The sequence below is a fragment of the Lissotriton helveticus genome, chromosome 2_1, assembly GCF_964261635.1.
Source record: "Lissotriton helveticus chromosome 2_1, aLisHel1.1, whole genome shotgun sequence".
Classification (NCBI taxonomy): Eukaryota; Metazoa; Chordata; class Amphibia; order Caudata; family Salamandridae; genus Lissotriton; species Lissotriton helveticus.
The window spans coordinates 109,697,663-109,712,599 of record NC_136059.1 but is presented as its reverse complement, the minus strand read 5'-3'; the positions used below and the strand labels follow the sequence as shown (position 1 = coordinate 109,712,599).

Below are 14,937 nucleotides of genomic sequence, written 5' to 3'. Positions count from 1 at the left end.
CAATCAAATGGAGAGAGAAGCAGGCACGACGGATTACAACGGGGGCAAAGGCCTGCGTTAACTACCTTTCACTATCTGCAAAGAGAGAGTACTCGTAATAGAAATGAGATCAGTGTGCATAAACACGAAAATGTTTTCACTTACCACGTACTTGACATTCGACAGCTTATGATATTTGCTATTAAAAAACCATTGAAATTCACTGAAAAAACCATAGGTTATAGACCATATATAGTTAGGAATTAGCATTTACAAAACCTTGAAAATTCACTGAAAAAACCATAGGTTATAGACCATATATAGTTAGGAATTAGCATTTAAAAAACCTTATTTTACTCACACAAAACCATTGAAATTCCATATATAGTTAGTTGCACTAACTATATATTGCGCACCCGCAATCCACTGCTGATGATGTCACATATTACATCATTCATGACATGGTCAGTGACATCACTGATGACATCACTGATGACATCTCAAATGACATCACTGATGACATCACTGATGACATCTCATTTGACATCAATGACCACATCACTGATGATATCATTCATGTGACAATACAATGCATCTCCTCACATTTTAATATAACCTCTGTTTCACCCAGTGTTAAAAACAGAGTATAATTTTTGAAACCATTGACACACCAATACTAGTTACTACATACGTACTCACTGATTCCTACGTCTACACACACATTCACTCATTCACCCATACAATCATTCATACATAGAATCACTCATGTTTAGAACACTATCATATGCACTCATACACCTATACAGACACTCACACTCTGCCACTCATCCATGGAGTTACTCACACACCTAGTCAGTCCTGTAAAGAATCAATCACACTTCCATTTTCTACTCTATACAGTTAAACATAGAGCACCTTACGTTTTCAACCATATACTAACACATACTTACTCTCTTATACAATCATTGATACAAGTACACATTGATCTGTACAGAGTCACACACCTCCCAGCCAGCCACACACACACTCAGTCTCCCATGCAAATACTTGGGCAATCAATCAATAACCCATATAGTTACTCATATAGCTACTGATCAACACATGCAGCAGTTTACAGAACAACAGACATAATGATGCACAAATTAAGACAGTTTAGTCACTAACCCATGCACTCAGTGAGACACATTTAATCACTCACTCATACGTTCAGTCATGCACCTACTAAATCCTTCGTCCAGACACTTATACATCCACTCATTCTTCAATATGTAAGACATATTTTAACTTTACAGAAACATAGTCACTGGATGTTGTCATCAGTGATGTCATTTGAGATGTCAGTGATGTCATCAGTGATGTCACTGACCATGTCATGAATGATGTAATATGTGACATCATCAGCAGTGGATTGCGGGTGCCCAATATATAGTTAGTGCAACTAACTACATATGGAATTTCAATGGTTTTGTGTGAGTAAAATAAGGTTTTTTAAATGCTAATTCCTAACTATATATGGTCTATAACCTATGTTTTTTTCAGTGAATTTTCAAGGTTTTGTAAATGCTAATTCCTAACTATATATGGTCTATAACCTATGGTTTTTTCAGTGAATATATATATATATATATATATATATATATATATATATATATTTTGCACTTTTGAAGTAATTGAATGATTTATGCTTTTATTTACTGTTATATATCATATGAGGTATCATCATGGCTTGCCCTTAGCCCCGCCCACTCGACACACCTCTAACTCATTCAAAATGAGTACCTGCACTTATTTTTTCCCATTTAAAGCACTGTTTAATATGAAGAGTGGGCATGCCATAGCTGACCTGCTACTGTTGTTCTGTTTATTAGTGGCACCTGTAAGGAAGTTAACAGTCTAGTAGTTGGGGGGGCGGAGCTAGGTGGGCTGAGGGGAAGAGGAGGGGTCAGGACAGGATGAGGGTCAGTTAGAGTAGGGACAGGGAAGATACTGGATGTATGTAATAAAGCTCCAGTCACACAACAAGAAGTGTCTGTGTTTACTTGTAGCACGATGCTACAACTGGCGACGAGGGTGGGATGCTGAACTCACTGACTGCAGCACCCTGAGAGAGCACCTGTCCCCAGGCAGCGTCGAAGAAAACGCTGCCGAGTGGAGCCCAGCTGCCGCCTGAAAAGACGAGGCCAGCAGCCGGTGACCCTGCTCCTCCAGAGACTGGGAGGAAGCCGAGAGGGGCCGCATGGCCGAGCACTGAACCACTCGAGAGAAAAGGAGCTGATCGCGCTTAAGCGCGTCTCACGCTGGAAGCGTGTGCCCCGGGTGAGTGGCACGAATACAGAGATCGGGAGCCCACTCCAACCCTGTGTTGCGCCCAAGACCGAAGAAGCGCCCCCAGAGCAGTGGACAACGTCCGTGAAGTGCTGCTGACAAGCGCCGCTGAGAACGCTGAAATCGGGGCTCGAGTGCTCCCCGACGGTGAAAACCTCACGCCCGATGCGTGAGTTGTGGCATGCTGTCGGCGAAGAAGCGCGGGAACCTGCAGAGTAAGGCGGGAGCCCACCCCAACCTCACCTGGTGGCAGTAGTGGCTGAGAAGAAGTGTACCCTGACCTGCGCTGTCGCCTGAAGTCGCTTGCCGGTGAGTCCAGAGCAAATTGGGACTGAATGAGCCGAGAGAGAGAAAGCCTCGTGTGTCTGCAGTGACGGCGTCCATCTTGAAGTCAGGCACTTCTCGAGACAGACCCCTTAGTGATGGTAGGGCGGCCATCTTGAAGTCAATTTCAACAAGCACTGACAAGTACAAACAAACAAGCAAGCATTGGCAGAAAGAAGCAAACAAGCATTGACAAAAGCGAAAAAACAAGCAGTGATAAAAGCAAATAAACAAGCATTGGCGGAAAAGAGCAAACTAGCATTGACAAAAGCGAACAAACAAGCATTGATAAAAGCAAATAAACAAGCATTGGCGAAAAAGAACAAACAAGCATTGACAAAAGCAAATAAACGAGCATTGGCAAAGGAAAAAGCAAGAAAGAAACAGCAACACGATGGTGACCCCCGACGTGTCACCGCAGCGGAATGAAGTCAAGCCCCTCGTGTCGGGAGGATCACACCTGTGAGCTCCAGAGCCCCTGACTGTGACCACGGGAGGGGGAATTTGAAACTTTCTCGCCTGACGCTGCCATCAAATCGCAAATCATAACCGGCTGTCACTCAGAAACGCTCAGGAGGCGACTGCTAAGGAAGCCCCATAAACTAGAAGAAATGACTCGCGTCTACGACCAAGCGGAGGAACACGCTGCTACCATTGAAACCGGTCACAGTGTAAGTCACGAACAAGCACACCGTGTTCAAGAGCGACACAGTAGCAGACGCAAGTACTCGCACGAGAAACAGTGGAAGCCAAGGCAGTCATCTCGCCAACGACGCTCGGAACATAGGAGGAGATATCCAGGGCGACGGGACCGAAAGAAAGAAAGAACAAGACGATGTTATTGTTGTGGATAGGACTATCCTCACATAGATGCTTGTCCAGCAATGGGTCAACGCTGCAGGAAATGTGGGCGGTCGAATCACTTCGAAGCAATGTGCGGAGACTATCAAAAAGAAAGGTGAGGTGAAACATCAAGACCGTCTCGCTCTGATACCAGGAAGCATCACATACGAGCTGTTCAAGGAGAGCCCATGTGGTCCCCAGACTCATCGCATTCCAGCCGGGAGTCACGCAGGTCGCGGTGGGAACGCAGATCCCCGTCGCGTGACTCGAGATCATCTTCGTCCAGGGACTCTGCCTACACCCTAGAATATTTAAACATGATAGCGGATCCTGATCAACTCAAAAGGTACCCACGCCTAGACATTAAAGTGGGAAACCATGTCACTAAATTCGTAATGGACAGCGGGGCTTCGCTGAACTACATACCAGTCACAGAACACGAAAAAAATGATCCCGAAGCCCCCATTGACTTTTGCACCGGTCCGTGTTTTCACGTGGATGTCCAAAAAACCACTCCAGTGTCTGGGCAAATTCCACACGACACTCACTCATGACAATATCACCATACCTGCGGTCATACACGTCATCAAGGGGCCTGAAGCTGACTGCCTGCTCAGCCTCCCCACAGCAGAACGTCTTCGTCTGGTGAATGTTTTATTCAAGGTCTCCGACAACCAGGACTGCGTCAGCAAATTTCCCAAACTGTTCCAAGGCCTAGGCAAGCTAAAAGGGCGTCAAATCCATCTGCACATTGACGAACAGGTCAGACCTGTTGCACAGGTCCCACGACGGGTTCCATTCCATCTTCAAAGTGCCGTCGATGACGAGCTTCAGGAGCTCCTAGCAGCAGACATCATAGAGCGCACAGATGGCCCGACCCCGTGGGTGTCACCGGTGGTCATTGTACCTAAGAAAGGGACTCCCAACAAAGTGAGACTGTGTGTTGACATGCGCCTACCCAACACTGCGATTGAAAGGGAGCGGCACCCTGGTCCGCACCTGAGTAACATGATCGCTGCACTGAATGGTGCCAAAGTATTTTCAAAACTGGACTTAAACAAGGGCTATCACCAGCTGGAATTGGACACCAAATCCCGCTACATCACCACGTTTGCAACGCACCTAGGTCTTTTTAGGTACAAACGGTTGAGCTTTGGTGTCTCATCCGCTGCTGAAATCTTCCAGGAAGCGATCCGGCAGATAATCCAGCACATCCCCAACACTCTGAACTACAGCGATGACATCTTGGTCTATGGGTCGGATGTTCGTGCACACGACATCGCTCTTGATCGCGTCTGTCACGCACTGTTGGACGCCAATCTGACATTGAACAAGGAAAAATGTGAGTTTCATCAGGCCACCCTGAAATTCTTTGGCCACATTTTCTCTGATGAGGGTATGAAGCCGGATCCGGACAAGATCGCAACTCTGAACAACACCAAGAGTCCACAAGACGTCAACGACTTGAGATCCTTCTTGGGGATGGCCAGCTACTGTGCTCGCTACATCCGTGACTATGCGACCGTCAGCCACCCTCTTCGGATCCTCACCAAACTCGGCCAACCGTTCGACTGGACCCCTCAGTGCGAACGAGCATTCAAAGACATCAAGCGCGCCGTAGAATCGGCCGACAGTCTCTCGTACTTCAACCCTCACAGGAAAACCGAGATCACAGTGGACGCCAGCCCCGTTGGTTTGGGGGCCATCTTGGCTCAATAAGATAATGACTCTGACCAGAGACGGATTGTTGCTTATGCCAGTCGCAGCCTGTCTGATCCTGAGAAGAAGTACTCTCAACCAGAAAAGGAAAGTCTCGCTGTGGTCTGGGCGTGCGAACACTTTCATGTCTTTGTATATGGCAAGCACTTTACCTTGATCACAGATCATCAGGCGCTGGTCACCATCTACGGCAACCCAAGATCCAAAATGCCCCCGAGAATTGAGAGGTGGGACCTCAGACTCCAGGAGTACACTTTCACCATAGTTCACAAACCGGGGAAGGCGGAGAACCCGGCCGACTACATGTCCCGCCACCCTCAGCCGTCATCTGGATCCAAACCATCGATTGCTGAGGAATATATCCACTTCGTGGCTGACCAGGCGCTGCCACCTGCCATTCCCATGAACGACATCCGGGAGGTCACTGCGCAAGACACTGTTCTGCAAATGGTACGCCGCCGGATTCAAACCAATCGGTGGAGGCACAACCCCCCAGAAGAAGACACAGACCCCACAGTCCGGAAAGAGATACATGCATTTCGGCATGTATGTGACGAACTGTCAGTCACTGATGATGGAGTCATCCTGAGAGGTCAACGGCTCGTGATCCCTAGCCAACTCCGGCAGGGAGTTGTCAACCTAGCCCATGAAGGCCACAGAGGAGTAGTATCCACAAAACGAGCCTTACGGGAACGCGTTTGGTTTCCTTTTCTTGACCAGATGGTAGAGTCGACTCTAAAGGATTGTCATCTCTGCCAATTGACTAACAAGAGCAATCCACCGGCACCACTACAGATGACCAACCTGCCCAGCTGAGTGTGGCAAGAAATCGCCATGGACTTCTACGGACCGCTGCAGTCTGGGAAATATGTAGTTGCCATAATCGACGAATATTCTAGATTTCCCATTGCGCCAATAGTATCGTCTACAAGTGCTTCTTGCACTCTCAAAGTACTAGATGAAGTATTTGCAACATGGGGTGTCCCCAAAGAGGTTAAGACAGACAATGATCCCCCATTCAATGGGCACGAATTCAGTGCTTTTGCGAAGCACATGGACTTCAAGCATAGGAAGGTCACACCGCTCTGGCCACAAGCGAATGGCACCGTTGAAAGGTTTATGGCGACAATCAAAAAGACATTTCAGCACGCCACAGCTGAGAAGAGGGAGCTGCAGGTTGCCTTGAATGAGGTCCTTAAGAGCGTACAGGACAACCCCACACTCTACCACAGGACAATGCCCTGCAACCCTCATGCTAGGGCGACCAATGAGAAATCGCATCCCAACATGGGAAGGAGCCTTGCAAGCTGTGTCGCCGAGTCAAGACCACCATGAAATGGCTGCAACTGACAAACACAATAAGGACAGAATGAAGTCATACGCCGATGCCAAAAGGAGGGCGAGGTCTCCATCCGTACATGAAGGAGACTATGTCCTCGTCAAACAGGAACAGCAGAAAAAGACTGATTGTCGATTCCGTGATGAGCCACTGCTGGTCACCCAACTAAAGGGCACCATGCTGACTGCCGAATCTGACCGACGTCGAATCACCAGGAATGTCTCTCACTTCAAGAGGTGTCTTCGAGACACGAATGAGCCACTGACGAGCCCCATTGGTCCACCTGCACTTGAGGAACTTGACTCGTGCGATACAGACAGCAGAGACCATCAGACTGGACGTTCGCCGACAGCGTCCACAGCAGCCATGTCTCTGCGACCACGTCGTGATATCCAGCCACGAAAGAGACTCATTGAAGAGATGGACTGAAACCATGTTTGTTTGTTTATTAAGAAAGGGGGAGATGTAATGAAGTTAACAGTTTAGTAGTTGGGGGGGGCGGAGCTAGGTGGGCTGAGGGGAAGAGGAGGGGTCAGGACAGGATGAGGGTCAGTTAGAGTAGGGACAGGGAAGATACTGGATGTATGTAATAAAGCTCCAGTCACACAACAAGAAGTGTCTGTGTTTACTTGTAGCACGATGCTACAGCACCTATGCATTACAGCTGTACTGTGCCTGCTACTATAGCTCTATTGTCACTAATGCGAAAACCTGAGCTTCCATTCTCATGCCTGGACTGGACACGCCACAGCTAAATGTTTCTATATGTACATCTTCACTGAGTCAGCCGTTAGGTGAATGTCCTTATTTTTGTACTGACTGGAACACTAGAATACCATTCAGTAACCCTACTGGACGGAGAGCTCAACAAGAAGGACATTCCATAAAGAAATGAATAAAACTGAAAACCAACTCATCACAAAATAAAACTTGCTGACACTAATGTAAACACTCAGGGTTAGAGGTGACCAATCATATAGCCACCTGTGTGATCAACTCACCTATGAACATGCTAAGGATCAACAACTAAAGATCACTGCAGCCCAGGCTCAACCAACCAACAGTGAGGCTGGTGACCAGAATCACGTGACCCAGCACAATCTGTTACTGTTAATAATCGGTAACAAGTTACAGCCCAGAATACAATTGAGCAAATGCCGGAGTTCTCAAGGATTACGAGGCGCGTGTATTAGTACTTTGTCCAGTATTGGTTTATTTCATTGTAAAATCAGAACTACAAGCCCCAGAATGCAAAGAAAACACCGGATCGGAGTACCTACTCGAGCAAGGTGCTGGAAAAACGTGAGCAATAAACTTTCACTGAGGGGCGCAAATACATGAAATCTGGATGATGTAATATTTCAACCTATAAAACTACAGAAACACTCAGTATGTCCAGAAATCTATGGAAAAAGTAGTTCAAGTAAACGCGTTTCCTCATGCCAGCAAATATCGATTTAAGTGCAAAATACTGCTACATAGCATCTTCCTTGAAAATGACGAAGTATTATTAGATTACAATGGCAATGCGTTCGATGCATTTCTTTATCCCTTCTTAAATAAGACTACATTTACCAGAATGCGTTAAAGAGCAAATGTAACAAAACAAAGTGTGGCCAGTTTTGCTGTTGAAACAATCGCCACTAACCTTGGGCTCTGTAGTAGCGTTCTATTCACCGCAAAGTGATTCAGCGCCTCGTCGGGGGTAGCAAGAGCTATAAACATGCTATTATAATTCCATCCTATACTAGAATTATTGGAACTTTCGGGACAAGTGATGAAAGAACGGAAGGTTTCACAAGTAAAAGCGTAGCCAGGAATGGAGAAATATTTTAACACTTTCCGAGAAAGTCGTATGCGCGCTCAAATTCAATTTGTTGCATTTAAAAAAAACTAGGGCAGATTTATGAAGGCCTTGCGCCGCCGGTGCGTCATTTTTAACATGGGAAAAAGTGACGCACCGGCGGCGCAAGGCCTTCATAAATCTGCCCCGTACGTGCCGAGACATGTCACGTGACCTCCCCATCATGTGACCTGGCCAGGCGCTTACGATACAAAGTTGAAAATTATACATTGTCGTCAGGATACTTTGCGAAAAAGCGCTTTACATAAAAATAATAATACTGAGCGCTATAAATTCTCGTAGCCTTACATTTATATTATTTAGTTTGGAGGCGGGGGCTTGCCCTCACACTGCAACCGCTGGAACGCCCGCTTACCTCTCCGGAGTCCCCGCAGCAACTAAGGAAGTCCCCTCGAGAAGAGGCGGGGGGGGGGGGGAGCTGGCCGGCGGAAGTGGAAACCACACAGTCACATCTGTGTCACTCGCGGTTCCGGCTGGGGGGACGGTAAACCTCCCCTGATTAACTGTGTGTGGGACATCAAGGAAAATGTAAACTACTTTCAACATGCCTCTGCCTGAACGATCCTCGTCCTAATGTGTTTTTTGTGTGTGACTGACATCTATGGTTTTGTTTGACTTTTTCTTCTTTCTCGTTTGTAGGTGTCACGTGTAAATATGTAAAATTCTCCTCATGTAACGTACTAGCCCCTTCTCTTTCTCTCTGGGAATTGAGGAATTGCAGAAATGTGAAGTCTGGGCTCGAAAGCAACATCTGGGAGGAGAGCAGCAAATTTTCACCGTGCATGACTCCCAGGCAGCACCTGCATTGCTACATTGCATTCACATTCCCTGCAAAGAGAGAACGCGTCACTTAGTGCACTATTCCCCAATGTAGTTGTAGAAACACTTTCAACTTCGCATTTCAGTCACTTCTATATGTGAGCAAAGGGCTCTTTTTCAGCAGTGTAAACAAGACACATGCCAACTGATTTCATGTGATTAAAAGCTCTGCAAACCACCAGGCTCTCCTTTGAGCACAGCAGAAATATATACACAGCAGCAAGTTCTTAAATAGCCCTATAAAATGAAGATAAAACTATTTTGAGTCAAATAACTTACTTGCTCTGCTTTAGTCAGGGATCACAGTGATCCGTCAGCTTTGAGTTGTGCAGCCCCTCCTTGTGTGGCTGCCACTTTTCATGTCCATGAAGAAGCAACGCACTGAACCTGCTCCTTCCTGTTCCTCTGCTATTTGCTGACAACATGCCCTTAAGCTACATTCCAAGAACTGCCCTGCTGCACGTTCGCAGAAAGTAAACCCTAGACTGCTGCAAGCCAACCAGTCTAAATTATGCAATCTTTAAACCATTTTGCGTGACACTTGAACAATGAATATGGATAATAATCGCTGGTATTACCATGCTTACCCTTACTGCCAAGGCTGACGACTTTTTACCGGTAGACCGAGTTTGGGTCCCGGCGTCAGCTCATCAGCCTGTGATAGTGGGCACATCACTTTATCTCCCAGTGCCTAAAAAAACAGAAGCAGCAGAGGTTGGCCTGAACCCTGTGCACACAAGGGGCAGTCTGCATGGGAGCAGGGTGGGGAGCTAAGGTGCTCCGGAACAACGGGAGAGAGGAACTGAGCAATGAGCCGCAGGAGGTGCGTGCAAAGCTACATGTCCAGGGTCACTGCCAACGCTGAGGTGACATGGTAACGTCCGCTGAAGATAGCACACTGTGATTTTGCTGGGCTCATGCCCATCATGCTGACACAATGACCACACGGACACACTTGCTCAGATGGTGTGAATGGCTACTGGCACATGCACACGGCCATATTTATTAGCAGGCACACATACCGAGTGACACCTGTGTTGGATGTGTGTGTGGTGTGTGCACACCAGCCAGCAAGGGCTGCCTGGTGCAGTCCAAAATCGACAGCAGTGTACATCGTAAAGGACACAAACATAAGCTGCACAGAGTTAGTGGCACCGGATGCACAGCATCCTGCACAGGCCTACCGCCACGGCACACTGACTTGCGGGGCACTGGGGCAGGGTTGCAAGTGCAGAGCAGGTTTCCGTGGATGTAAAAGGAGCTTGTTGCGGATGGTCTCATGGACAGTGGAAGGTGTACCCCCAGGGCATGATGCAGAGGGCAGGACCATGCTGAAACAGTCACTATGGTGGAGATGAATGGAACAGACACATGTTGGACACCAAGTCCAGTCCAGCCAGATAAAGATGCAGTAAACCACCAGGCAATGGACTCAGACGCCACCAAGGTCCAACCAGATAGTGCCCATGACTCATTGCGCACAGAGTTAGTGGCACCAATGCTGCTAGGGGATGCCGCCTTCGATGAGGCGTGTCCAATGATGTGGACTCCTCCACATCTTACCCAAGACACAGTTCCACATGTGTGACCTACTGGACCGCAGTGTAGGCCTGAGGCAGCGGTCAGCAACACGCCATTCACAGAGTGTCGCCAGCTTAGGTTGGATGGCCCCACCGGCCTGCGTAGTTCAGGTTCAGTAGGACCATGTGTTGCTGGCTTGTATGAATAGGGTTAGTGGCACCACGTGTGGCTGGCTTGCATTGAACAGGATTAGTGGCACCACGTGTCACTGGCTTGCGTTCAACAGGGTTAGTGGCACCACGAGTGGCCAGCTGGTGTTAAATAGGGTTAGTCGCACCACGTGTCGCAGGCCTGCCACATGGAATTATGCCTCAATGATTGAAGGGAGTCTGGTGCTGTGGCCGCTGCCACGGACTTGGGGTCACTGCCATTCAGGACTCAGGACACAGTTCCACATGTGGGACCTACTGGGCCAAAGAGGACGCCGGTGGAGTATGTAAATGAAAAAGGAGTAATGTGGGCCATCATCGGGGGGCAGTGATGGTCTGTGGAGGCTGTAGAGGTCGTGGGACTGGTGCTTGGAGCTTGCACTGGCACGTGTTGGGCCTTCTTCGACACATGCCAGTGTAGGCAGGTGAGCGGAGCTTCGTTGGTGTGCTGGGGCAGGCATGGCGGGTCTGGGGACTAGCGGCCCAGGGTGCAGCAGGCACACAGGGACGCAGGCCCAGTAAAGCTCGGCGCAGGACTTATAGCGGGCTGAGAAGCGCCGCCCGGGCAGACACGTTGTCCATTCCGAATGAGAACCATGACCAGTGCAAGGGCTTTTTGCTCACACCCCTAGCCTGGCATACATAAGTACAAGCCACTACACACGCGCATGCAGGGGGGACGTAACATGTGACATTTCCTCGTTCTGCTCCACAGCCTGTGGGGACATGGTTGCATCCACTGGCCACTACACTCCATGCACCACCAGTTAATCTCCACATGGCCATTTCCATGGTTTGCACTCTGTGGTCTGTCCGGCACCTCCACGCCAGTCTCCACGAGTCAAAGGATCACTGCCAGGGGGTTAGGTCTCTTCTAGTCGCGCCGAATCCTTGGCGATACCGTCCGTAGGGACGGTATCGCCAAGGATTCAATCGGCCCAAACGCCCGACTAACCCAGGCGCCCAACCGGCTCGACTAGAAGAGACCTAACCCCCTGGCAGTGATCCTTTGACTCGCCGCCTGTGGACGACTGATCACTCCGTTCAGACCCACCCAGGCACCTAACCGACACAACTAGAGGAGACCTGTACCATTATCTTGAATTGCTCCCCAGTACCTTGATTTGCTCAGTACCTCCAATGCTTCTTTTTCCACCACAAATAATTGCTTTCAGCTCTTCTCAATGCCCTTCAAGCATAAGCATTGATCACCTCTGTACAACTGTCCATCAATGGCATCAGAACAGCAGCCAAGCCATGAAAGCTCCAATCAGTCACAATCATTGGTTCATTCTTATAGAGCGTCCTATTCTTAATGAGCCTTAAGCACTTTACATTTGGGTAACACAATACTGTGTGGGATCAGAACTTTAACTCGGTCAAGCATATTGGTTACAGTTAATCATGATCTTTCTATTCAGTGTCATGCAATTTGTAGTAATTCTTCTGCAAATATTGGGACAACTTTGTGCCAGTTCCATATTTGTTCATTTCAGAAACGTTATCCTGCTAAAAATTAGGCCTAAAAGTGAAATATTTCAAAACATACAGATAGTCATAAAAAGATAGAACATTTTAAAAAGCATCTCTAAAATTTTATATGTTTAAAGCATTGACACAAAGCGAAAACACATTTCTATCTATCGGTATCAGCTCAAGGGTCAAGAGCCTGTTTAATACAGAAAAGCAAAGAGACAGAGCTCATATTATGTACATCAACAGTCATTAGTTACTGTTCCTAAAAAACCTGTCTCCACTTTATCCCAGATCGAAATCCACAGCACTATGGGCTTAATCTTTATTAGATCTTCCATATAACATAGTTCCCACCTCAGAATGACACACTGAAGATGGACAAGTTTGTGGGACTACCAGCAGTCTACTGAAAAAAATGTTTTCTGTCTTTTGAAGAATATCTAGGTTTGAATCACCCCTCAACCCGGCACCATGGCGAGCCACTGGGATGCATTTCTAGATTCCCAAAATACATTCACATGATTTGTGAATCAATTTGGAGGCAAATCTAAATACTGCCTCAGCAGACTTTTAAAATTGTTGACTTATCTTGTAAAGCAGGAGTCTCCAAGTTAAGGCGGACTCAAACGGAACACCTAGATATGTAAAGTGTGATACCCGTCCCACATCTTTATTTTATTTATGTATTCATTTTTAAGGTTTTGTATAGCGTGAACAAGACCCTTACGGGTATCAGAGCGCTTTACAGTGCAGATGTAAGTAATAGCAAACAAGCATAGAAAGATATAGGTGTGTTTAATACAAAATAGTCACTAATACTATATAAATAGATAAATGGATATATTATATTGTTCCCAATTGAATGAGGTCTAATCTTGGTGGGCTTTCCATCACTCGTCTCAATGAAAGATTACTTAAGACGGTGTTAAGATCTAAGGACTTCATGAAGTACATAAATTCATCTAATAGGATTTGTAGCGCATTCGCCGTCCTTGACAAAAGGACAGTGTCACACGCTTAAAAAAGGATCGGGTGGCACGTTACCACAACTGAGGCATTTCTTTTGCCTTATTAACTAAGTGTCTCTCCAAACCATTGATATAAACTGTAAATAAGAAGGGTGCTATAAAGCACCCCAACTGGACCCCATATGGTGAACATATTTTCTCTGTCTGCTCCTCCTTAAAACCATAGGGGACCCTGGCAGTTCATTTGTGTCCTGTGTCCTGGTGTAGTTGGCATAACAAAGATATGAATGTTTTTTTGATCCCAATGTTTTCCAATTTACAACAGCTCTGGCAGGAGACATAATCTGAAAAAGCTGAAATGTACCCTGTGATCTGGTAGAAAGTGTCCTGCTATCACTTTAGGCACTTCAAACAACCGTAACACCAAAGTAATAATAATAAAAACAAAAACACTGGCACTGAAAGAAACTATCCTGAGCGTAGATGTGTTCATTGTGAAAGAGCTAATTGCAGTCACTCAAAGTGAAGTTAACTTGTGGCTTTAGTAGGTAGACCCACTGTCCCATACTGTATACTGTATTGGGTGGATGCAAAATGTGAATGACACAAGAACAGATGAATGGATGAAGAAATGTGGCTAAAAGACCCTTTATGTAAGTATATTATACATATATTTTTAGGAAAATAAAAAGGTCTTGGCTGAAGCCAGACCTGAAAAGACTGGTATGGAACCAGAAATAATTTCAAACCACAAACCAGTCTCAACTGTAGTTCCTTTAAAAATCTTGGAAAGAGCACTATTTCAGCCAACATCGCGTTATGTGACTGCAAACCATCTGCTGCGCCCAGCACAGATGGGTTTCTGGGAAGGACATATTACAGAACGATGAGATCAGTGTCAGATGAGCTAAGACGTACTGCGGATGAAGGTTCACCCACAGCTCTGATACTGCTTGATCTAAGATAGGGATAAGAGGAACAGCTCTAACCTGTATGGTTTAAGGGCATTCTATCAAGCAGGTGCTTTTGAGACAAATTAACACCCCACAAGTCTTCACTGAGAACATGCAAAGTTCGCCAGGGTTCCATTTTTTCCAATGTTTGCTGTTTACTTTGAACTCAACTCCATTAGCTCAGTCTTTAGGTCTAAGGTTTTTTAATATGTGCTTGCAGATAATATCTTTCTTTAGGAAGGTGATCCTGAAGCGTTATTAAATTTGCTTCACTGTCTAGAGAACATGCAATGTTGGGTGAGTTCGAACCATCTAAAGCTTAATGGCTCAAAAGGAGACATTTTGGGTCCAGTGAAGTCCATGACACCACTACCATCTATTCTACATCCATTTATGTCAGTTTGCTTGGGTTATTGCCACAAATCCTTTGTGGCTTCATGGCCACTAGATGTGTATACCCACAGCATAGGCGTCTTAAAACGTTTACTCAAGAGGACAGGGATTGGAAGAGGCATGTAACAGGGGCGGCCTTAGGCATGTGCAAGCTGTGCACCTGCACAGGGTCACCAAATCCCTGGTGCCACCACGCCAATATATA

General features: G+C 46.6%; 1 long non-coding RNA gene across 1 annotated transcript in view; it reads right to left on the bottom strand.

Moving 5' to 3' along the window:
- The window catches only part of LOC144819235 (uncharacterized), a 58,129-nt gene extending 49,349 nt beyond the window's left edge, over positions 1-8,780 (bottom strand). Inside the window, exon 1 of the long non-coding RNA XR_013607240.1 lies at positions 8,749-8,780. This is a non-coding gene — a long non-coding RNA (uncharacterized LOC144819235). The remainder of the gene's footprint in view (positions 1-8,748) is intronic.
- Between the last annotated feature and the right edge of the window lie 6,157 nt (positions 8,781-14,937).